This window comes from Muntiacus reevesi, chromosome 2, assembly GCF_963930625.1.
Source record: "Muntiacus reevesi chromosome 2, mMunRee1.1, whole genome shotgun sequence".
Lineage (NCBI taxonomy): Eukaryota > Metazoa > Chordata > Mammalia > Artiodactyla > Cervidae > Muntiacus > Muntiacus reevesi.
The window spans coordinates 139,133,582-139,158,128 of NC_089250.1; the positions used below are offsets into that span (position 1 = coordinate 139,133,582).

A 24,547-nucleotide genomic window follows, 5' to 3' on the forward strand; every position below is an offset into this window, starting at 1 on the left:
TATATTCAAGTGGTTTCCTTTGTGTGAGTTCTCACTATTTGAAACTCCCTAGAGTTAATTCTCTGGTAGTCTAGGGTCTTGGAGTCAGTGCTCCCACTCCAAAGGCTCAGGCCTTGACTGCTGGAGAATTGCTGATTCTAATGCAGCAAAAGAACAAAATGTTTCCCTTTACCTTCCTAGGTTATTTGCCTAGGAGGTCCTGGGAATTCACCTGTTTGCCTTCTCTCTCTTCCTCCTCAGTTAGGCTGGCAGCTTTATGAAGGCAACTATCATGCCTATTTGCTTCAAGATTGTATCTCCAGTGCCAGGTATTAAAAAGATCCTCCATTTGCCCAGGCAAAGTGCTGGCATTGCATTCGTGCTCCTAGTTGTCACAACTAATGCTCCAGTGCCCCAAGGACTGGACACAACACCACCTTTCTTCAATCCACTGATGAGGTATCCTCCTGCATTTTTGTAGGCAGATTCTTTTCTATGGAGCCACAAGGGAAGCCCTACAATGGAATGTTACTCAGCCATGAAAAAGAATGAAATAATGACATTTGCAGCAATAAAGATGAACCTAGAGATTGTCATACGGAGTGAAATAAGTCAGACAGAGAAGGAGAAATAGTGTATGACATCCCTTATATGAAGAATCTAAAAAGAAATGGTACAACTGAACTTATGTACATAACAGAAACAGACTCACAGACCTAGAGAACAAACTTATGGTTGCCTGGGGAGAAGGATGGAGGAAAGGATAGTAAGGGATTTGGGGATGGACATGTAAGCACTGCTACATTTAAAATGAATAACCAAAAATGTTTTACTGTATAGCAGAGAGAAACCTGCTCAATGTTATGTGGCAGCCTGAATGGGAGGGGCGTCTGGGGGAGAATGAATATATATATATATATATGTATGGCTGGGTCACTCTGATGTTCACCTGAAATTATCACATTTTTAATCTGCTATATTCCAAAACAGAATAAAAAGTTTTTTAAAAGAGTGATATATATATGTGTGTGTGTGTGTGTGTGTGTGTGTGTGTAACTGATTCTCTTTGCTATATAACTGAAGTAAACATGACATTGTAAATCAATTATACACCGATAAAATTTTTAAACAATATAGAGATAAATAAATAAATATGGCAAGGAATATACAGATTGTCTTCAAAGTCATAAACTTGCTATTGATCATTGACCAGTTTTGACACTGAAATATTTATTTTAGTGCTTCTAAATTCTGGCTGCACAGTGGAAGCACTTAAAAAAAAAAAAGACCAAATCTGTGTCCCAAACTAGTTCATTTAAATGATCATCTCCAGAGTCATCATTGGACAGAGGAAAAACAAGACTAAATGACAGTTTTTTTATTTTTATCATTGGGGCAAAGTCTACTCAGAATAGTTTGCAAAGTGGGTGTGATTGATTTGTCTGTTTATTTTAGTAAGGCATTAGTTGAATGCATAGGGACTGTTTAGCTTATAAAAGCTTTAGATTTCAGGCTCACAGTCGTCTGAGTTAGAAGAGAAGACATCAGTGGATCTGGCTGTGGTCCTAGTAGTCTGTCTCTCCTGTCTGCTTCTCTTCTTACTCTGGAAACAGAGCTCTGGGAAAGGGAAGCTCCTGCCCAGCCCCACACCTCTCCCAATTCTTGGAAACATCCTACAGTTAGATGTTAAGAATATTGGCAAATCCTTATTCCATATAAGTAGGCTTTATGCTTCTCCACTGTCTTGCAAAAGGTAAGTAATTTAAGCTCAATTTAAAAAATAAGTGCATATACTTATGAGCACACTGTTAAAACAAGTCAGTGTGAAGCAAATTACTCCTCATAAATTTTGATATTTGATAAATAGAGAAATAAAGTAATGTGTTTGTGAGTAGAGAAATATTTAAGTCTTTTCACATATGGTAGAATCAAAATAATAAAGTGGCAAAAGCTGGGAGTGTTCCTTCCCTTTGTTTTACAGGCACTTGCTATGACTTTTGATTAAAGGTAAGTGAAGTGTTTTGTGATTAGAGGTTTCCTTGCAGAAGTCTCTTATTATACAAGCAGTGTGTTTTGTTCAGATGGCCATGAAAGTAGAAGTTTTCTGAAGAAGCACGTTGTGATTAGTATTAAGGAAATAGCTCTACATGCAGGACCAACTTGAATGAATGAAAGAAAGAAATCAACAGCCAGGGTCCTACTGGTGGCAGCAGCATTCATTTGGATCCTGCAGGAAGCTGCCATCTGTACACTGTGAATACTGTAGGATGGAAGGAATTGTTCTTCCATGAGATGCTGCATGTCCTGGTGCTGCCTCTATGATGCTTTCCTCCCTTTCTGTGTTAGTGACACCAGTCCACCTCAAACTAAGATGGGCATTAGAGTTATCTGAATTTATTTTTTATTAATATGGAATTCTACTATTCATCATATGGCTAGCAAATATATTCTCCTGTGGGAAGAATCATACAAGTGGTTCTGAAGTAATCAGCTGGGTGATGGTTTAAAGGTGGGCCCTGAGGATTGATATATTCATTGCTCAAGAATAAGAGGCTGACTAAGATTTCAAATACAAATCTTCTATGTAGTAGCCACAGAACATTAGAAAGGGAAATGGAATTTCCTGACCTTAGTTTCCTTATTTATAAGTAGGACAAATAAACCAGCTGAAGGTGCTGATATTGAGAGAGTTAATTCCTAGGGAGGTTGATAAGATGCCTGGGGCTCTGAAAGAGGAGATAAGGGTCTGGAATTCTCAAGGAGGAGGAAAGGACAAACATCTTTTTCTTTTTTTCTCTACATTCCTTCCTCTTAGTCACATAAAACTTTTTTTTTTTCCTTTGAGCCTGGAACTGATGATTACACAACAAACAACTCAGTTTAAACTCTGTAGTAAGGATTATATAACAACAATGTATCCTGCCTGAGGACAGTTTCTCCTTGAAAATCTTCTGACTAATCCTGTTATCTTAGAAAGTATATATGGCAGTGGGTATGTTAAGATCTTTCTATTGTTATTTCTAATCCTGTCTTCATAAAGTGTAAATTGTGGGAGTGGGTTTAGTAAGATCTTTAAACCTTGAGACATTCTTTTGATTTATTGTAATAACCAATTTAAAAATATATAACTAGGCTAACAAGGGAGGCACTCTCTGTCCCCATTCTGATGTCTATGTCAGAAACTGTCTGTCCCTTTTCTTACTTAAAACTCTGATATAAAAAAGCTCTTCAGTGATCAAACTTGGTCCCTCCTTCAGAAGCTAAATCTTCTTCTTTGGAGATCATAAATAAGCTGTTAAATGAGGATTAATTGTAATCTGTGTACCAGTTACTTGGGCCATTGTTTGGCATTACAGAACATCCATAAGTGGTAATTATAACAGTTATCATCGTGTTTATGTATCAAACTTAGACATATTAAAGCTATATGTGGCAGAATAAAAGCATAATCAGTTCACTTCAGTCACTGTCTTTTCTGACTCTTTGAGACTCCATGGGCTACAGCACACCAGGCTTCCCTGTCCATCACCAACTCCCAGAGTTTACTAAAATTCAGGTCCATCGAGTCAGTGATGCCATCCAACAAACTAATCCTCATCCCCACTTCTCCTTCAGCCTTCAATCTTTCCCAGCATCAGGGTCTTTTCCAATGAGTCAGTTCTTTGCATCAGGTGGCCAAAGTATTGGAGTCTCAGCTTCAGCATCAGTCCTTCCAATGAATATTCAGGACTGATTTCCTTTAGGATAGACTGGTTGGATCTCCTTGCTGTCCAACGGATTCTCAAGAGTCTTCTCCAACATTGCAGTTCAAAAGCATCCATTCTTTGGTGCTCAGTTTTCTTTACAGTCCAACTCCCACATCCATACATGACTACTGGAAAAACCATAGCTTTGATTAGACAGACCATAAAGGTAAAGTAATATCTGTGCTTTTTAATATGTTGTCTACATTGGTCATAACTCTTCTTCCAAGGAGTAAGCATCCTTTAATCTCATGGCTGCAGTCACCACCTGCAGTGATTTTGGAGCTGAAGAAAATAAAATCAGTCACTGTTTCCACTGTTTCCCCATCTACTATCCACGAAGTGATGGGACCACATGCCATGATCTTAGTTTTCTGAATGTTGAGCTTTAATCCAACTTTTTCACTCTCCTCTCTCACTTACACCAAGAGGCTCTTTAGTTCTTCTTCACTTTCTGCCATAAGGGTGGTGTCATCTGCATATCTGAGGTTATTGATATTTTTCCCGGCAATCTTGATTCCAGCTTGTGCTTCGTCCAGTCCAGCATTTCTCATGATATACACTGCATATAGGTTAAATAACCAGGGTGACAGTATACAGCCTTGATGTACCCCTATCTTGATTTGGAATCAGTCTGTTGTTCCATGGCCAGTTCTAACTGTTGCTTCTTGACCTGTATACAGATTTGTCAGGAGGCAGGTCAGGTGGTCTGGTATTCCCATTTCTTTCAGAATTTTCCACAGTTTATTGTGATTCACACAGTCAAAGTCTTTGGCATAGTCAATAAAGCAGAAATAGATGTCTTCCTGGAACTTTCTTGCTTTCTCAGTAATCCAACTGATGTTAGCAATTTGATCTCTGGCTCCTCTGCCTTTTCTAAATCCAGCTTGAACATCTGGAAATTCTTGGTTCACATATTGTTGAAGCCTGGCTTGGAGAATTTTGAGCATTGCTTTGCTAACATGTGAGATGAATGCAATTGTGTGGTAGTTTGAGCATTCTTTGGTGTTGCCTTTCTTTGGGATTGGAATGAAGACTGACTTTTCCAGTCCTGTGGCCACTGCTGAGTCTTCCAAAATTGCTGACATATTAAGTGCAGTGCTTTCACAGCATCATCACTTAAGATTTGGAATAGCTCACTGGGATTCCATCACCTCCACTAGTTTTGTTCGTAGTAATATTTCATAAGGCCCCCTTGACTTCGTATTCCATGATGTTTGCCTGTAGGTGAGTGATCACACCATAATGGTTTTCTGGGCCATGAAGATCTTTTTTGTACAGTTCTTCTGTGTATTCTTGCCACCTCTTCTTAATATCTGCTGTTTCTTCTTGGTCCATGCCATTTCTGTCCTTTATTGCGAGCATCTTTGCGTTGAATATTCCCTTCGTATCTCTAATATTTTGTTTATTTATTTATTTTTTAAATTTTTTTTATTAGTTGGAGGCTAATTACTTCACAACATTTCAGTGGGTTTTGTCATACATTGACATGAATCAGCCACAGAGTTACACGTATTCCCCATCCCGATCCCCCTTCCCCCCTCCCTCTCCACCCAACTCCTCTGGGCCCTCCCAGTGCACCAGGCTCGAGCACTTGTCTCATGCATCCCACCTAGGCTGGTGATCTGTTTCATCACAGATAATATACATGCTGTTCTTTTGAAACATCCCACCTTCACCTTCTCCAACAGAGTTCATAAGTCTGTTCTGTACTTCTGTGTCTCTTTTTCTGTTTTGCATATGGGGTTATCGTTACCATCTTTCTAAATTCCATATATATGTGTTAGTATGCTGTAATGTTCTCTATCTTTCTGGCTTACTTCACTCTGTATAATGGGCTCCAGTTTCATCCATCTCAATAGAACTGATTCAAATGAATTCTTTTTAATGGCTTAGTAATATTCCATGGTGTATATGTACCACAGCTTCCTTATCAATACATCTGCTGATGGGCATCTAGGTTGCTTCCATGTCCTAGCTATTATAAACAGTGCTGCAATGAACATTGGAGTGCACGGGTCTCTTTCAGATCTGGTTTCCTCGGTGTGTATGCCCAGAAATCAAATTGCTGGGTCATATGGCAGTTCTATTTCCAGTTTTTTAAGAAATCTCCACACTGTTCTCCATAGTGGCTGTACTAGTTTGCATTCCCACCAACAGTGTAAGAGGGTTCCCTTTTCTCCACACCCTCTCCAGCATTTACTGCTTGTAGACTTTTGGATAGCAGTCATCCTGACTGGCGTGTAATGGTACCTCATGGTGGTTTTGATTTGCATTTCTCTGATAATGAGTGATGTTGAGCATCTTTTCATGTGTTTGTTAGCCATCTGTATGTCTTCTTTGGAGAAATGTCTGTTTAGTTCTTTGGCCCATTTTCTGATTGGGTCATTTATTTTTCTGGAATTGAGCTTCAGGGGTTGCTTGTATATTTTTGAGAGTAATCCTTTGTCTGTTTCTTCATTTGCTATTATTTTCTCCCAATCTGAGGGCTGTCTTTTCACCTTACTTATAGTTTCCTTTGTAGTGCAGAAGCTTTTAAGTTTCATTAGGTCCCATTTGTTTACTTTTGCTTTTATTTCCAATATTCTGGGAGGTGGGTCATAGAAGATCTTACTGAGATTTATGTCGAAGAGTGTTTGCCTACGTTCTCCTCTAGGAGTTTTATAGTTTCTGGTCTTACATTTAGATCTTTAATCCATTTTGAGTTTATTTTTGTGTATGGTGTTAGAAAGTGTTCTAGTTTCATTCTTTTACAAGTGGTTGACCAGTTTTCCCAGCACCACTTGTTAAAGAGATTGTCTTTTTTCCATTGTATATCCTTGCCTCCTTTGTCAAAGATAAGGTGTCCATAAGTTCGTGGATTTATCTCTGGGGTTTCTATTCTGTTCCATTGATCTATATTTCTGTCTTTGTGCCAGTACCATACTGTCTTGATGACTGTGGCTTTGTAGTAGAGTCTGAAGTCAGGCAGGTTGATTTCTCCAGTTCCATTCTTCTTTCTCAAGATTACTTTGGCTATTCAAGGTTTTGTGTATTTCCATACAAATTGTGAAATTATTTGTTCTAGTTCTCTGAAAAATACCGTTGGTAGCTTGATAGGAATTGCATTGAATCTATAGATTGCTTTGGGTAGAATAGCCATTTTGACAATATTGATTTTTCCAATCCATGAATACAGTATATTTCTCCATCTGTTTGTGTCCTCTTTGATTTCTTTCATCAGTGTTTTATAGTTTTCTATGTATAGGTCTTTTGTTTCTTTAGGCAGATGTACTCCAAGGTATTTTATTCTTTTTGTTGCAATGGTGAATGGTATTGTTTCCTTAATTTCTCTTTCTATTTTTTTCATTGTTAGTATATAGGAATGCAAGGGATTTCTGTGTGTTAATTTTATATCCTGCAACTTTACTATATTCATTGGTTAGCTCTAGTAATTTTCTGGAAGAGTCTTTAGGGTTTTCTATGTAGAGGTTCATGTCATCTGCAAACAGTGAGAGTTTCACTTCTTCTTTTCCTATCTGGATTCCTTTTACTTCTTTTTCTGCTCTGATTGCTGTGGCCAAAATTTCCAACTGTTGAATAGTAGTGGTGAGAGTGGGCACCTTTGTCTTCTTCCTGATTTCAGGGGAAATGCTTTCAATTCTTCACCATTGAGGGTGATGCTTGCTGTGGGTTTGTCATATATAGCTTTTATTATGTTGAGGTATGTTCCTTCTATTCCTGCTTTCTGGAGAGTTTTAATCATAAATGAGTGTTGAATTTTGTCAAAGGCTTTCTCTGCCTCTATTGAGATAATCATATGGTTTTTATCTTTCACTTTGTTAATGTGGTGTATTATATTGATTGATTTGCAGATATTAAAGAATCCTTGCATTCCTGGGATAAAGCCCACTTGGTCATGGTGTATGATTTTTTTAATATGTTGTTGGATTCTGTTTGCTAGAATTTTGTTAAGGATTTTTGCATCTATGTTCATCAGTGATATTGGCCTGTAGTTTTCTTTTTTTGTGGCATCTTTGTCTGGTTTTGGAATTAGGGTGATGGTGGCCTCATAGAATGAGTTTGGAAGTTTACCTTCATCTGCAATTTTCTGGAAGAGTTTGAGTAAGATAGGTGTTAGCTCTTCTCTAAATTTTTGGTAGAATTCAGCTGTGAAGCCATCTGGTCCTGGGCTTTTGTTTGCTGGAAGATTTCTGATTACACTTCCGATTTCCTTGCTTGTGATGGGTCTGTTAAGATCTTCTATTTCTTCCTGGTTCAGTTTTGGAAAGTTATACTTTTCTAAGAATTTGTCCATTTCATCCAAGTTGTCCATTTTATTGGCATAGAGCTGCTGGTAGTAGTCTCTTATGATCCTTTGTATTTCAGTGTTGTCTGTTGTGATCTCACCCTTTTCATTTCTAATTTTGTTAATTTGGTTCTTCTCTCTTTGTTTCTTGATGAGTCTTGCTAATGGTTTGTCAATTTTGTTTATTTTTTCAGAAAACCAGCTTTTAGCTTTGTTGATTTTTGCTATGGTCTCTTTAGTTTCTTTTGCATTTATTTCTGCCCTAATTTTTAAGATTTCTTTCCTTCTGCTAACCCTGGGGTTCTTCATTTCTTCCTTCTCTAATTGCCTTATGTGTAGAATTAGGTTATTTATTTGTTTTTTTTTCCCTGTTTCTTGATGTAAGCCTGTAATGCTATGAACCTTCCCCTTAGCACTGCTTTTACAGTGTCCCGTAGGTTTTGGGTTGTTGTGCTTTCATTTTCATTCATTTCTATACATATTTTGATTTCTTCTATGATTTGTTGGTTATTCAGAAGCGTGTTACTTAGCCTCCATATGTTTGAATTTTTAACAATTTTTTTCCTGAAATTGAGATCTAATCTTACTGCACTGTGGTCAGAAAAGATGACTGGAATGATTTCAATTTTTCTGAATTTTCCAAGACTAGATTTATGGCCCAGGATGTGATCTATTCTGGAGAAGGTTCCATGTGCACTTGAGAAAAAGGTGAAGTTGATTGCTTTGGGGTGAAATGTCCTATAGATATCAATTAGGTCTAGCTGGTCCATTGTGTCATTTAAGGTTTGTGTTTCCTTGTTAATTTTCTGTTTGGTTGATCTATCCATAGTTGTGAGTGGGGTATTAAAGTCTCCCACTATTATTGTGTTACTATTAATTTCCTCTTTCATACTCGTTAGCGTTTGCCATACATATTGCGGTGCTCCTATGTTGGGTGCATATATATTTATAATTGTTCTATCTTCTTCTTGGATTGATCCTTTGATCATTATGTAGTGTCCTTCTTTGTCTCTTTTCACATCCTTTATTTGAAAGTCTATTTTATCTGATATGAGTATTGCAACTCCTGCTTTCTTTTGGTCTCCGTTTGCATGAAATATTTTTTTCCAGCCCTTCACTTTTAGTCTGTATGTGTCTCTTGTTTTGAGGTGGGTCTCTTGTAGACAGCATATATAGGGGTCTTGTTTTTGTATCCATTCAGACAATCTTTGTCTTTTGGTTGGGGCATTCAACCCATTTACATTTAAGGTAATTATTGATAGGTGTGGTCCCGTTGCCATTTACTTTGTTGCTTTGAGTTCACGTTTATACAACCTTTCTGCATTTCTTATCTAGAGAAGATCCTTTAGCATTTGTTGAAGAGATGGTTTGGTGGTGCTGAATTCTCTCAGCTTTTGCTTGTCTGTAAAGCTTTTGAATTCTCCTTCATATCTGAATGAGATCCTTGCTGGGTACAGTAATCTAGGTTGTAGGTTATTCTCTTTGATTACTTTCAGTATGTCCTGCCATTCCCTTCTGGCCTGGAATGTTTTATTGATAGATCAGCTGTTATCCTTATGGGAATCCCTTTGTGTGTTATTTGTTGTTTCTCCCTTGCTGCTTTTAGTATTTGTTCTTTGTGTTTGATCTTTGTTAATTTGATTAATATGTATCTTGGGGTGTTTCGCCTTGGGTTTATCCTGTTTGGGACTATCTGGGTTTCTTGGACTTGGGTGGCTATTTCCTTCCCCATTTTAGGGAAGTTTTCAGCTATTATCTCCTCGAGTATTTTCTCATGGCCTTTCTTTTTGTCTTCGTCTTCTGGGACTCCTATGATTCAAATGTTGGGGCGTTTCACATTGTCCCAGAGGTCCCTGAGGTTGTCCTCATTTCTTTTGATCCTTTTTTCTTTTTTCCTTTCAGCTTCATTTATTTCCACCATTCTCTCTTCTACCTCACTTATCCTATCTTCTGTCTCCGTTATTCTACTCTTGGTTCCCTCCAGAGTGTTTTTGATCTCATTCATTGCATTATTCATTTTTAATTGACTCTTTTTTATTTCTTCTAGGTCTTTATTAAACATTTCTTGCATCTTTTCAATCTTTGTCTCCAGGCTATTTATCTGTAACTCCATTTTGTTTTCAAGATTTTGGATCATTTTTATTATCATTATTCTAAATTCTTTTTCAGGTAGATTCCCTATCTCCTCCTCTTTTGTTTGACTTGGTGCGCACTTTTCATGTCCCTTTACCTGTTGGGTATTTCTCTGCCTTTTCATCTTGTTTAGATTGCTGTGTCTGGAATGGGCTTTCTGTATTCTGGAGGTCTGTGGTTCCTTTTTATTGTGGAGGTTTTACCCAGTGGGTGGGGTTAGACGATTGACTTGTCAATGTTTCCTGGTTAGGGAAGCTTGCGTCGGTGTTCTGTTGCGTGGAACTTGATTTCTTCTCTTTGGAGAGCAATGGAGTGCCCAGTAATGAGTTTTGAGATGGGTCTATGTGTTAGGTGTGACCTTGGGCAGCCTGTATGTTGATGTTCAGGGCTATGTTCCTGCGTTGCTTGAGAATTTGTGTGGTATGTCTTGCTCTAAAACTTGTTGGCTCTTGGGTAGTGGTTGGTTTCAGTGTAGGTATGGAGGTTTTTGGACGGTCTCTTATTACTTAAAGTTCCATGTAGTCAAGAGTTTTCTGGTGTTCTCAAGTTTTGGGCTTAAGTCTCCTGCCTCTGGATTTCAGTTTTATTCTTCCTGTAGTCTCAGGACTTCTCCAACCATACAGCACTGATAATAAAACTTCTAGGTTAATGGCAAAAAGATTCTCCCCCGTTAGGGACTCCCAGAGAGGTTCACAGAGTTACATGAAGAAGAGGAGAGGGAGGAGGGAGATAGAGATGAGCAAGAGGAGAAAAGGGGGGACTCAAGAGGAGAGAGACAGATCTACGCAGTTGTCTGTTCCCAGAGTTTTCTCCGTAGCCTAGACATCCGCAAAGATTCACAGAATTGGATTGGGAAGAGAAGGGGAAAGGAGGAAATAGAGGTGTTCTGAGGTAGAAAACAGAGAGTCAAGATTGGGAGAGAATAATCAACACACTCCTGAATAAAAATGGGAACTGAATATTGGATTCTTAAATGTTCACAATTTATATCATATACTGAAAAACAAAAATTAAAAATCTAGAGTAGAGGTTAGACTCTTAAAAATACTATATTAAAAACAAAAAACCAAAACACACACAAAAAAATTTTAGAAATATATATGAAGTTTGGTTTAAAAATAGGGCTTCCCTTTTTTTTTTTTTTGCAAGGTTATAGTGTATTGAAAATGAAAATTAAGGAGTAGTAGAGGAGTACTAGAGGACTTTAAAAGAAATAAGAGAAAAAGAAAAATAGAAGATAGAGGAGAATAAGGAAATAAGAAGAAGAAAAAAAAATTTTTTCCCCTGATTAAAAAAATCATAAAAATCTATGTAAATGAAAGTCAAGGAGTAATGGTGGAGTAATAGGGAATTTTAACGGAAAATAAAAGAGAAAAAATAGCAAAGAAAAAATTTTTTTTAAATTATTTCTTCTTACTTAAAAAAAAAAAAAGTAAAAATATATCTAGGAGTTTCTCTGGAACTGTTGCGGTCAGTGTGGGTTTGGCTCAGTTTCAGATAGCTCCTCGTTCCAGCTTACACTTCTCGATATCTACAAGCCCCTTCCGGTGTAGTCGGTGTTTTCCTCAGGGATTTTAATCTGTTGCACCAGTCCCTTCTGAAGCGGTTCCCTTTGTTTATTTGGCTTCTGTTTGCCGATCTCTTCAGTGCCTCATTTCCGCCCTGACACAGGCGGGCGGAGGTGGACTCTTATTCAGGTAGCTAGTTCCGTCGCACTGCAGGGAGGGGCCAGCGCTGCGGGGAGGGGCCGGCACTGCAGGGAGGGACTGGCGCTGTTTTCTCCCTCTGCACTGCTCGGGCTCCCGGCAGCTCTATATGGAGCCACCCTGCGCTGCGCGCGGTTCCAGCCCTCAGGTGTTCCACAAAAGCGCGGAACAAAAAGCTGCACCTGCTCTTTGTGCCTTCCCCATCAGAGCGGTTCAGGCAGCCAGGGGCTTGACGGGCACACTTTCCCCGGGTACGGCATGCCCACTCCCTTCCGCAGTCCCAGTCTCAGTTTCCGCCGGCGCCAGTCTGGTGCGTGCGCCTTCTGCCCTCCGTGTCCCCATTCCCAGTCCCCGCCCGCCAGTCGGGTGCCTGTGCCCTGTGTCTCGCCACGACCCTCCCGGCGGTTGTCGACCATCCAGAATCTCGGTCCCTTTGTTCTGCGAACAGCCGGCAGTGTGTTCAGGCCGGTTAATTTTCTCTCTCTCTTTTGCTCTCCCACAGTTCAAGTTGGCAACTCACAAAAGCTCCCTCCGATTGTCCTCAGGGCACTCAGGCCCGGACCTTACCCCAAGCAATGTTGCCCACTCCTCTCCGTTCCGCCCCCACTTGCTGGCGGCGGATGCGGGCGTCTGGGGCACTTTTCTGCTGGGAGTTGCTTTTAGGCTCGTAATCTGTGGGTTTTATTTATTGTTTCTCTCCCAGTCAGGTTGACACCCGAGATTCAAACACTTCCCCCAGGCCCGCCAGGGTAAGGGTTTCCCAGTGTCTGGAAACGTCCTCTATTAAGACTCCCTTCCCAGGACGGATCTCCGTCCTTAGCTCTTTTGTCTCATTTTTTGTCTTTTATATTTTGTCCTACCTCCTTTCGAAGACAATGGGCTGCTTTTCTGGGCGCCTGATGACCTCAGCTAGCGATCAGAAGTTGTTTTGTGAAGTTTGCTCTGCGTACAGTTATTCTTTTGATGAATTTGTAGGAGAGAAAGTGGTCTCCCCGTCCTACTCCTCTGCCATCTTGGCTCCTCCCTTTCATATCTCTAATTTTTTGAAGAGATCTCTAGTCTTTCCCATTCTAGTGCTTTCCTCTATTTCTTTGCATTGATCACTGAGGAAGACTGTCTTATCTCTCCTTGCTATTCTTTGGAAATCTGCATTCATATGGATATATCTTTCCTTTTCTCCTTTGTCTTTCGAGTCTTTTCTTTTCTATTACAAATAGGAGACTATTTGTATGGTCTCGTCAGACAACCATTTTGCCTTTTGCATTTCTCTTTCTTGGGGATGGTCTTGATCACTGCCTCCTGTACAATGTCTCGAACCTCCATCCATAGTTCTTCAGGAACTCTATCAGATCTAATCCCTTGAATCTATTTCTCATTCCAATGTATAATTATTAGAGATTTGATTTAGGTAATATCTGAATGGTTTTCCATCCAGTGGTTTTCCCTACTTTTTTCAATTTAAGTCTGAATTTGGCAATAAAATGTTCATAGTCTGAGCCACAATCAGCTCCCAGGTGTTTTTGCTGATTGTATAGAGCTCTCCATCTTTGGCTGCAAAGAATATAATCAATCTGATTTCAGTATTGACCATCTTGTGATGTCCCTGTGTAGAGTCTTCTCTTGTGTTGTTTGTAGAGGGTGTTTGCTATGACCGGTGTGTTCTCTAGGCAAAGCTCTATTAGCCTTTGACCTGCTTCTTTTTGTACTCCAAGGCCAAATTTGCTTGTTACTCCAGGTATCTCTTGATTTCCTACTTTTGCATTCCAGCCCCCTATAATGAAAGGAATATCTTTTCTGGGTGTTAGTTCTAAAAGGTCTTGTAGGTCTTCAAAGAACCATTCAGCTTCAGGTTTTTCAGCATTACTGGTCGAAGCATAGACTTGGTTTACTGTGATATTCGGTGGTTTGCTGTGGAAATGAACAGAGATCATTCTGTCGTTTTTGTGATTGCATCCAAGTACTGCATTTTGGACTCTTTTGTTGACTATGATGGCTACTTCATTTCTTCTAAGGGATTCTTCCCCATGGTAGTAGATATAATGGTCATCTGAGTTAAATTCACCCATTCCAATCCATTTTAGTTTGCTGATTCCTAAAATGTTAGTGTTCACTCTTGCAATCTCCTGTTTGACAGCTTCCAATTTACCGTGATTCATGGACCTAGCATTCCAGGTTCCTATGCAGTATTGCTCTTTACAGCATCAGAATATACTTCCATCACCAAGCACATCCACAACTCGGTGTTGTTTTTGCGTTGGCTCTGTCTCTTCATTCTTTCTGGAATTATTTCTTCACTGATCTATAGTAGCATATTGGGCACCTACTGACCTGGGGAGTTCATGTTTCAGTGTCCTATCTTTTTGCCCTTTCATACTGTTCATGAGGTTCTCAAGGCAAGAATACTAAAGTGGTTTGCCATTCCCTTCTCCAGTGGACCACTGGAGAAGTTTGTTAGAACTCTCTGCCTGGTCACATCTGTCTTGGGTGGCCCTACATGGAATGGCTCAAAGTTTCATTGAGTTAGACAAAGCTGTGGTCCATGGGATCAGATTGATTAATTTTCTGTGATTGTATTTTTCATTCTGTCTACCCTCTGATGGAGAAGGAGAAAAGGCTTATGGAGTCTTCCTGATGAGAGAGACTGACTGAGGGGGAAACTGGGTCTTGTTCTGATGGACGGGGCCATGATCAGTAAATCTTTAATCCAATTTTCTGTTGATGGGTGGGGCTGTGTTCCCCCATCCCCAGTTGTTCAACCTGAGGCCCAACTATGGTGGAGGTAATGAAGATAATGGCCACTTCTTTCAAAATGTCCTGGGCACCCACTGCTGCACTCAGTGACCCCAAGCCTGTAGCTGGCCACCACCGACCCATGCCTCCACCCGAGACTCCTGGACACTCACAGGCAAGTTGGGTCTGTCTCTTGTGGGGTCACTGCTCCTTTCTCCTGGGTCCTGGTGTGCACAAGGTTTTGTTTGTGCCCTCCAAGAGTCTGTTTCCCCAGTCCTATGTAAGTTCTAGTGGGTTTTGTTTGTGCCCTCCAAGAGTCTGTTTCCCCAGCCCTATGTAAGTTCTAGTGGGTCTATTGTAGGGTTAGTGGTGACCTCCTTCAAGAGGGCTTATGCCATACCCAGGTCTACTGCATCCAGAGCCCCTGCTCCTGCAGTAGTCCGCTGCTGACCCATACCTCTGCAGGTGACACTCAAACACACTTCTGACTCAGTCTCTGCGGGGTCTTTGGGTCCTGGTACACACAAGGTTTGTTTGAGCCCTCTGAGTGTCTCTGGCAGGTATGGGGTTTGATTCTAAACGTGATATTTTGCCCCTCCTACCATGTTGCTGTGGCTTCTCCTTTGCCCTTGGTTATGGGGTATTTGTTTTTGGTGAGATCCAACATTCTCCTGTCGATGGTTGTTCATCAGTGAGTTGTATTTTTGGAGTTCTCACAGGAGAAGATGAGCACACATCCTTCTACTCCGCCATCTAGGATAATACATTTTGTACCAGGCACAATATGTTATCAAATATTGACTTCTTTTGTTATTCATGCATCTCCATATTCAGCTCTCAAAAGTATCACCCTTCCTATTTCAGTATGAAGCCCACTGAGGTCTTGCATGGGTATGAAGCAGTGAAAAAAGCCCTAATTGATCTGGGAGAGGAGTTTTCTGGAAGAGGCATTTTGCCTTTGACTGAAAGATCTAATGAAGGACTTAGTAGATGTGCATGTGTGTGTGTTCAGCATTGCTTCACCCATGGCTGGCTGTGGAGAGGATGGAAGAGAGGAATTTGAAGAACCCCGAAACATACCTTGTTTCATCTCTAAGGCTGCCATGTGCAGCACAGCCTCCCTCTTAGTCTCTGTTTCCTCTCCTGGTAGGAATCATTTTCAGCAGTGGGAAGATATGGAAAGAGACCTGGCATTTCTCCCTCCTGACCCTGTGGAATTTCGGGATGGGGAAGAGGAGTCTTGGGGATCAAATTCAAGAGGAAGCTGGTTGCTTTGTGGAGGAGTTGAGAAAAACCAATGGTGGGTGATGCTATACTCTAACTCTGACCTTAACGGACTACTCACTTCTCCAGTGATGCCCTTGGAAACATTATAGGAATGGCCATATCTTTGCCATGAATAGTGGTTGTCAGTCCTCAGATGGAGGGAATAGGGTGTGAAGCAAGGAACCAAGGGGGCTTTTGTGTATCTATGCTTATTGTATGTATGCTCCCAAGATTGCACATACTGTGTTGTTATAAAAGGTCATTTATTCATAGTCTCTCCTAGGCTTTATTTTAATAAAATCAGAAATCACTAAAAACAGTTTTGAGTCATTTCCTGAAAGGGAGAACAGTGGTTTTCTTATCTCACAAATATATTGTCTATTCCAGAGCATTTCACTTGGGAATACTTGTTAAGTGGACAGGGTGGGAATGACCTCCTCATATCCTTATGGAGCATGAAACAAATGTCATATGTATTCACTTAATGGAACTAAATTTATATGTCCAGCCTCACAGAGAAATTTACTTCCAGGACCCAGGCCTACAGTTCTGGCCTATAGTTCTGCCATCTATGGTTTCAGTCCATTAGGAATATCTTCATGCAATTCTCCTTAATCATGAATTCTCTGTTAAGGCAGCACTGTTTAAAAATACCAGCATTTATTATGTCTTGTTACTGAATACTCACTATATTTATATTTTAAAAATAAATGCTATGTCATAATTCAGCAAAATACACAAAAACAAAGTTATTAATATTAAATGTTTTATTTAAGTAGATTTCAACCTAATCAATACATTTTTACCCTGTCTTCTCTAAGTGAAATTTGACACTATTTTCAGTTTGATAAAATTTGCTTCATCTTTATTGGATTTTGATACAAATTTCTGGTAATTATTTACCTCCCACTACCGGGCATATAATGTTCATCACAATGACTCTGATAGGAGTTGCTAAATACACATGTTCCTTTTGTTCCATGCCCTACCATTTCTTTGAAACATTTAGAAATTTTTGTACTAAACAAACAAACAAAAAACACATGTTATCTAGCCTCTTAACATGTTGAGTGTACATGATACTATTCTTAACTGTAATCATGCTCTTGTACAGCAGGCCTCTAGACTGTCATCCTGTATGGCTGATACTCTATTGAACTCTCCATTTCCTCTCCCCAAAGCCCTGCTAATCAGCATTCTACTTTCTGTTTCTATGAATTTGACTTACTTTGGCTACTTCATGTAAGTGGAATCATACAACATTGGTCCTTTTGTGATTGACTTTTTCACTTAGCAAAATGTGCTTATAGGTCATTCATATTGCAGCATGTGACAAGATTTCTTTCATGTTTATGGCTGAATAATATTTCAGTGTTTGTATTTAAACATTTTTAAATTCAGTAATTATTGCGAGATCTTTAGGTTCTTTCCACATCTTGGCTATTGTGAACAAGGGAATGCAAATATCTCTGAGATCCCAAATCAGTTCTTTTGGATAAAAACTCAGAGGTGGAATTTCTGGGTAATACAGTAATTTTACTTTTAATTTTTTGAAAAAGCTCCATAATCAAAATATGAATGCAAGGACTGGTCCAACCTCAGCATTGGTTATTGATAAGCTGAGACTAGCACGGAACCTAATGATTAGTGACATTGAGCATCTTTTCAGATATCTGTTATCCAGTCTTCTTTATTTTTTTTTAATGAAAACAAATTAAAGATACTATTTATTTCATTAATGAGGAAATCAGTTATAATCAGTTGTAACAAGGTGTTCCAAGCGGTTCAAAGAACATGGATAGAAAACTTCAAATTTATTTAGTGTAAAAGAATGTTGATGTGAATGTGCAAATGAAGGCAAATTATCTACGAAAGTCATTGAATCTGAAAGAACAGAGTTTGTATGTCTATAGACAAGAATTTCTTTGCATCACTATTATTGAAAATTTAGAAAGTTGCAGAATAGCTCCCATAAAATCACAAAAAGATGAACTATAGACAATGAATAGTTTTCTGCTGAACTGTACATTGTTCCTATGCTGTAGCTGTAACTACACGTACATATCCAGTTTTTTAAAAATCAACTTCCTGAATGAGTGTGGTCTGCATTCAATATTTTCTCCCAGTTTTGAGATATAATTGATATTGTGTAAGTTTATGGTATACAATATGTTTATTTTATATACTCATATATGCAGATTAACACCTCCATATAGCCTTGTTTAACACCTCCACCAAGTCGCTTAATTACCCTTTCCTTAGAAAACATATAAAGTCTAATTTCTTGGCAACTTTCAGTAATGATTATGTTAACTGTAATCATAATGCTGTGCATTAGATCCCCATGCTTGATTCATTTTCTAACTGGGAGTTTGTTCTCTTTAACCAACATCTCGTCATTTCCCTGACTTCTTAGCCCCTGGTAACCACCCTTCTACTTTCTATAATTAGGTTTTTTTTTTTTTGTTTTGTGTTTTTGTTTTTTTTTTTAGATTCCACATATATATTATATCCTGTAGTATTTGTCTGGCCTCTTTGTCTTATTTCACTCAGCATAATGTGCTCAAGATCCATTCGTGTTGTGACAAATGCAAGGATTTCCTTCCTCTCATGGTTGAATAGTATTCCATTGCATCTATGGATGTATATACAGTTGACATTTGAACAACATGGATTTGAACTCGTGGGTCCACTTGTATGTGGTTATTTTTCAATAAGTACTTGCAAAATATATAGTACTACATGACTCATGCTTGGTTGTATCCTGTAACATGTAACTGCAGATATGGTGGTCCAACTGTAGGGTTATACATGGACTTATTGACTGTTTGGAGGGTCAGTGCCTCATCCCCATGTTGTTCAAGGGTCAACTCCCTGTGTGTGTGTGTGTGTGTATGTATGTATGTGTATATATATATTTCTTTATCCATTAAACAGTTGATGGACACTTAGTTTCCATATGTTGTGTACTGTGAATATGTGCCAGTTTACATTCACTCCAACAGTGCATAAGAGTTCCATTTTCTCCACATCATAGGCAACCCTTATCTCTTGACTTTCTGATGGTAGCCATTCTACCAAAGGCTTCCCTACTAGCTCAAATGGTAAAAAATCTGCCTGCAATGCAGGAGACCTGTGTTAGAAGCCTGGATCAGGACGAGGCCCTGGAGAAGGGAATGGCAACCCACTCCACTATTCTTGCCTGGAGAATTCCATGGACAGATGATCCTGGCAATCTATAGTCCATGGGGGTTGCAAAGAGTCAGACATTTCTGAGCAACTAACACTTTCATCCTATCAATAACACGCATTTTGTGATTTTGATCTGCATTTTCCTGACAACTGGTAATATTGAGAACCTTTATATGCACTTGTTGGCCATCTGACTGTCTTTTTGGAGAAATGTCTATTCAGTTCCTCTGCTCATTTTTAATCAGGTTGTTGTTCTTTTTACTGAGTTGTATGAGTTCTCTACATAGTTTGGCTATTAACCCTTTATAAGATGTATGGTTTGCAAATATTTTCTCACATTTTATAGGTTGCCTTTAGTATTTAATTTGTTGTTCAATAAAGCTTTTTTCTTTGATGTAGTCCTTTTTGTTTTACATTTTATTACTTATTTAAATGTATTGTGTGTCTATTCAAATACTGCTGCTGCATTTTTATTTTATTTATTTATTTACTTTTTAATTGATTAAAAAAAATTTTTTTACTTTACAATATTGTATTGGTTTTGCCATACATTGACTTGAATCTACCATGAGTGTACATGTGTTCCCCATCCTGAACCCCCTCCCACGTCCCTCCCCATCCCATTCCTCTGGATCACCCCAGTGCACCAGCCCCGAGCACCCTGTATTATGCATCGAACCTGGACTGGCGATCTGTTTCACATATGATAATCTACATGTTTCAATGCCATTCTCCCATATCATCCCTCTCTCGTCCTCTCCCACAGAGTTCAAAAGACGGTTCAATACATCTGTGTCTCTTTTGCTGTCTCGCATACAGGGTTATCGTTACCATCTTTCTAAATTCCATATATATGCGTTAGTATACTGTACTGGTGTTTTTCTTTCTGGCTTACTTCACTCTGTATAATAGGCTCCAGTTTCATCCACCTCATTAGAACTGATTCAAATGTATTCTTTTTAATGGCTGAGTAATATTCCATTATCTATATGTATCACCGCTTTCTTATCCATTCATCTGCTTGATTGCTTCCATGTCCTGGCTATTATAAACAGTGCCGCAATGAGCATTGGGGTACATCTGTCTCTTTCAATTCTGGTTTCCTCACTGTGTATGCCCAGCAGTGGGATTGCTGGGTCATATGGCAATTCTATTTCCAGTTTTTTAAGGAATCTCCACACTGTTCTCCATAGTGGCTGTACTAGTTTGCAGTCCCACCAACAGTGTAAGAGGGTTCCCTTTTCTGCACATCCTCTCCAGCATTTATTGCTTGTAGACATTTTGATAGCAGCCATTCTGACTGGCATCGCATGGTACCGCATTGTGGTTTTGATTTGCATTTCTCTGATAATGAGTGATGTTGAGCATCTTTTCATGTGTTTGCTAACTATCTGTATGTCTTCTTTGGAGAAATGTCTGTTTAGTTCTTTGGCCCACTGTTTGATGGGGTCTTTTATTTTTCTGGAATTGAGCTGCAGGAGTTACTTGTATATTTCTGAGATTAATCCCTTGTCAATTGCTTTGTTTACTATTATTTTCTCTCATATTGAAGGTTGTCTTTTTACCTTGCTTATAGTTTCCTTCATTGTGCAGAAGCTTTTGATTTTATTTAAATCCCATTTGTTTATTTTTGCTTTTATTTCCAATATTCTGGGAGGTGGGTCATAGAGGATCCTGCTGTGGTTTATGTCGGAGAGTGTTTTGCCTATGTTCTCCTCAAGGAGTTTAATAGTTTCTGGTCTTACATTTAGATCTTAAATCCATTTTGAGTTTATTTTTGTGTATGGTGTTAGAAAGTGTTCTAGTTTCATTCTTTTACAAGTGGATGACCAGTTTCCGCAGCACCACTTGTTAAAGAGATTGTCTTTTCTCCATTGTATATTCTTGCCTCCTTTGTCAAAGATATGGTGTCCGTAGGTGTGTGGATTTGTCTCTGGGCTTTCTATTTTGTTCCATTGATCTATATTTCTGTCTTTGTGCCAGTACCATACTGTCTTGATGACTGTGGCTTTGTAGTAGAGACTGAAATCAGGCAGGTTGATTGCTCCAGTTCCATTCTTTCTCAAGATTGCTTTGGCTATTCGAGGCTTTTTGTATTTCCATACAAATTGTGAAATTATTTGTTCTAGTTCTCTGAAAAATACCATTGGTAGCTTGATAGGGATTGCATTGAATTTATAGATTGCTTTGGATAGTGTACTCATTTTCACTATACTGATTCTTCCTATCCATGAATACAATATATTTCTCCATCTGTTTGTGTCATCTTTGATTTCTTTCACCAGTGTTTTATAGTTTTCTATATATAGGTCTTTTGTTTCTTTAGGTAGATATATTCCTAAGTATTTTATTCTTTTTATTGCAATGGTGAATGTTATTGTTTCCTTAATTTCTCTTTCTGTTTTCTCATTGTTAGTGTATAGGAATGCAAGGGATTTCTGTGTGTTGATTTTATATCCTGCAACTTTACTATATTCATTGGTTAGCTCTAGTAATTTTCTGGTGGAGTCTTCAGGGCTTTCTATGCAGAGGATCATGTCATCTGCAAAGAGTGAGAGTTTTACTTCTTTTCCTATCTGGATTCCTTTTATTTCTTTTTCTGCTCTGATTGCTGTGGTCAAAACTTCCAAAACTATGTTAAATAGTGGTGGTGAGAGTGGGCATACTTGTCTTGTTCCTGACTTTAGGGGAAATGCTTTCAATTTTTCACCATTTAGGATAATGTTTGCTGAGGGTTTGTCATATATAACTTTTACTATGTTCCTTCTATTCCTGCTTTCTGGAGGGTTTTTATTTTTTGGTTTTTTGTTTGTTTGTTTTTATAAATGGATGATGAATTTTGCCAAAGGCTTTCTCTGCATCTGTTGAGACAATCATTTGGTTTGTATTTTTCAATTTGTTAATATGGTGTATCACATTGATTGATTTGCAGATAATGAAGAATCCTTACATCCCTGGCATAAAGCCCACTTCGTCATGATGTATGATCTTTTCAATATGTTGTTGGACACTGTTTGCTAGAATTCTGTTAAGGATTTTTGCATCTATATTCATCAGTGATATTGGCCTGTAGTTTGCTTTTTTTGTGGCATCTTTGTCTGGTTTTGGTATTAGGGTGATGGTGGCCTCATAAAGTGAGCTTGGAAGTGTACCTTCCTCTGCAATTTTCAGGAAGAGTAAGATAGGTGTTAGCTCTTCTCTAAATTTTTGGTAGAATTCAGCTATGAAGCCTTCTGGTCCTGGGCTTTTTTTGCTGGAAGACTTCTGATTACAGTTTCGATTTCCATGCTTCCCTGATGAGTCTGTTAAGATCTTCTATTTCTTCCTGGTTCAGTTTTGGAAAGTTGTAGTTTTCTAAGAATTTGTCCATTTCTTCCAAGTTGTCCATTTTATTTGCATATATTTGCTGATAATAGTCTCACGATCCTTTGTATTTCTGTGTTGTCTGTTGTGATCTCTCCATTTTTGTTTCTAATTTTGTTGATTTGATTCTTCTCCCTTTGTTTCTTGATGAGTCTGGCTAATGGTTTGTCAATTTTATTTATCTTCTCAAAGAACCAGCTTTTGGTTTTGTTGATTTTTGCTATGGTCTCTTTTGTTTCTTTTGCATTTATTTCTGCCCTAATTTTTAAGATTCATTCCTTCTACTAACCCTGGGGTTCTTTATTTCTTCCTTTTCTAGTTCCTTTAGGTGTAGAGTTAGGTTATTTATTTGACTTTTTTCTTATTTCTTGAGGTAAGCCTGTATTGCTATGAACCTTTCCCTTATCACTGCTCTTAGAGTGTCCCATAGGTTTTGGGTTGCTGTATTTTCATTTTTATTCGTTTCTATGCCTATTTTGATTTCTTTTTTTATTTCTTCTGTGATTTGTTTGTTATTCAGCAGCGTATTGTTCAGCCTCCATATGTTGGGATTTTTAATAATTTTTCTCCTGATATTGGCATCTAATCTTACTGCATTGTGGTCAGAAAAGATGCTTGGAATTATTTCAATTTTTTTGAATTTACCAAGGCTAGATTTATGGCCCAGGATGTGATCTATCCTGGAGAAGGTTCCGTGTGTGCTTGAGAAAAAAGTGAAATTCATTGCTTTGGAGTGAAATGTCCTATAGATATCAATTAGGTCTAACTGGTCTATTGTATCATTTAAAGTTTGTGATTCCTTGCTAATTTTCTGTTTAGTTGATCTATCCATAGATGTGAGTGCGATATGAAAGTCTTCCACTATTATTGTGTTATTATTAATTTACCCTTTCATACTTGTTAGCATTTGCATTACACACTGCAGTGCTCCTATGTTGGGTGCATATATATTTATAATTGTTATATCTTCTTCTTGGATTGATCCTTTGGTCATTATGTAGTGTCCTTCTTTGTCTCTTTTCACAGCCTTTGTTTTAAAGTCTATTTTATCTGATATGTGTATTGCTACTCCTGCTTTCTTTTGGTCTCTATTTGCATGGAATATCTTTTTCCAGCCCTTCACTTTCAGTCTGTATGTGTCCCTTGCTTCGAGGTGGGTCTCTTGTAGACAACATATATAGGGGTCTTGCTTTTGTATCCATTCAGCCAGTCTTTGTGTTTTGGTTGGGGCATTCAACCCATTTATATTTAAGGTATGCATGATTGATATGCATATTGATATGCATGATCCCATTGCCATTTACTTTATTGTTTTGGGTTTGAGTTTATACACCCTTTCTGTGTTTCCTGTCTATAGAAGATCCTTTAGTATTTGTTGGAGAGCTGGTTTGGTGGTGCTGAATTCTCTGAGCTTTGGTTGTCTGTAAAGTTTTTGATTTCTCCTTCATATTTGAATGAGATCCTTGCTGGGTACAGTAATCTGAGCTGTCGGTTATTTTCTTTCATCACTTTGTCTATGTCCTGCCTTTCCCTTCTGGCTTGATGAGTTTCTATTGAAAGATCAACTGTTATCCTTATAAGAATCCCCTTGTGTGTTTGTTGTTTTTCCCTTACCGCTTTTAATATTTGTTCTTTGTGTTTGATCTTTGTTAATTTGATTAATAGGTGTGTTGGGGTGTTTTGCCTTGAGTTTATCCTTTTTGAGACTCTCTGGATTTCTTGGACTTGGGTGATTATTTCCTTCCCCATTTTAGGGAAATTTTCAACTATTATCTCCTCAAGTATTTTCTCATGGTCTTTCTTTTTGTCTTCTTCTTCTGGGACTCCTATGATTCGAATGTTTGGGCATTTGACATTGTCCCAGAGGTCTCTCAGGTTGTCCTCTTTTCTTTTAATTCCTTTTTCCTTTTTTCCTCTCTGTTTCCTTTATCTACTATTATCTACTACTTCACTTATCCTATCTTCTGCCTCCATTATTCTACTATTAGTTCCCTCCAGAGTGGTTTTTATCTCATTTATTGCATTGTTCATTATATATTGACTCCTTTTTATTTCTTCTAGGTCCTTGTTAAACCTTTCTTGCATCATCTCAATCCTTGTCTCCAGGCTATTTTTCTGTAACTCCAATTTGTTTTCAAGATTTTTTA

At 38.5% G+C, this 24,547-nt stretch overlaps 1 pseudogene; it reads left to right on the forward strand.

The window, feature by feature from the left end:
* Positions 1 to 1,532: 1,532 nt before the first annotated feature.
* LOC136157281 (cytochrome P450 2C9-like) overlaps positions 1,533 to 24,547 on the forward strand; it is a 61,605-nt pseudogene continuing 38,590 nt past the window's right edge.